General features: G+C 41.1%; 1 non-coding gene across 1 annotated transcript; it reads left to right on the forward strand.

Annotated features, from left to right (window-relative positions):
- Positions 1-595: 595 nt before the first annotated feature.
- LOC142441693 (small nucleolar RNA SNORA47) lies at positions 596-732 on the forward strand. The gene has a single exon (XR_012783046.1). It is a non-coding gene; the product is annotated as a small nucleolar RNA SNORA47 (small nucleolar RNA).
- Positions 733-1,597: the final 865 nt, after the last annotated feature.

Here is a 1,597-nt window from a genome sequence, read left to right on the forward strand (position 1 = left end):
CAATAACGACATGTGGCTACTGGAGGCCCCTGGGTGGGACAAATGGCTTGAGTTCAACTGAAAATCTAAAGATTTGGAGTATCAATCCCACAAAGTGGTACCATGGAAGAAATGCCTGGTGATCTGCATCCTGGAATATAACTCAGGAAACCCTTATATGGAGAAGTTCTACCTGTGACCCACAGGGTCATTATGACTCAGAATTAATTGATTCACCATAAGTGGGCAAAAGGGCTTCTCTATTGAATAGTGCAGTCCTAGAACTCTGGTAGGATCTGTATTTTTAAGCATTTGTTGCAGACTGCTGGTGCTTTATAGAATACTTCATCATTCTCAGTAGTTCAGGATGCTAGGAACAAGAGAGTCATTTTTAGTTTAGTTTATTTCCCCCTCAAAAATCCGAATCTCCTAAAATCTGTACTAAGCTTACAAGATGTTTCTCCTGAACCCATCTAGCTACTAAAAGCCATGTCCTAGGTTACGACAGAATTTAGAAAATGGCAAGTTAGAGGTGAGAAGCCTTCTAAAATTTCAGATCACACTTTTTAGTTAAATTATGTATTAGACAACAAAATTTTTTAAAACCCCCATCTGGTGGAGGACTGAGAGGCGAGGCAGCTCTGTACCGTGCTGCCATCCACCGGTGAAGGCCTCCGAAAGTGAAGGGTCGCCAGGGCAGAGGGTGCCCCTCTGCCACCTTCAGAGGAGCAACGCTGTGCTGGCGGACATTGTAAAACAAACAAACCCATCTGATTATTTATGATTCACTTAGATTGCTCATCCTCCTCACAACTACTACCTGACTGACTTAGTTAATTGTGTGCGCTAGTCTCAGTTCTCCAACGTTCGAGAATCACGCATCACCTTTCCACATCTGATAGAACTTTTTTTTAAGGAAGGGAATCTTTTTTAAATTTTAATTTATATTGACAGGTGAATAGTTTAAACATATTAAAAAGAGTTGTGCAATCACCATGACAGTCGATTTTAGAAGAATTTCTTCTTTCTTGTATTCATTTTTACCCTAGCTTCCCATATCGCCTCACATCCCCTTCCATCACCCCAAGGACCAATCCAGATACTCTCTCTATAGAGTTCCCTACCCTGGACTCCGTAGAGAAAAATGCATAACAAGCAACAAAACCAACCCAATAACAACAGCAAAATCAAACATAGAAACACTTGGCTTGAAAAGACATCAGAAGACAATGAAAAGTAGTACTATGTCTGCATTAGTCTACTTATGAAGTGAAGAGATCTTGACCCAGCTTTGTAAATATAAAGTGTGCCCAAGGAGCATGAGTACCGCTTCATAGTAAAGGTAAAATAAAAGAGAAGGGTTTGAGTCTTGGCACTGGCCTTGTCTACACTTCTCCCGGCTGCGCTGAAGGTTTTAATTAACAAGCTTATTTCAGTGAAATGAGACCTGGCTCTAAGGTAAGTCTTCACATGCTCCTGAGATATTGGCTGAAGCTTTGCAAAACCCACCAGTGACTATGGTTGTCATACATGTCTAAACCGACTTGTGTATCATAAAAGAATTCAAGTCGGTTTCGGTTTTCCTGTTCCTCCTTTTGCAGCCACTCAGACTAATGCT

Source organism: Tenrec ecaudatus, chromosome 2 (assembly GCF_050624435.1).
Source record: "Tenrec ecaudatus isolate mTenEca1 chromosome 2, mTenEca1.hap1, whole genome shotgun sequence".
NCBI lineage: Eukaryota > Metazoa > Chordata > Mammalia > Afrosoricida > Tenrecidae > Tenrec > Tenrec ecaudatus.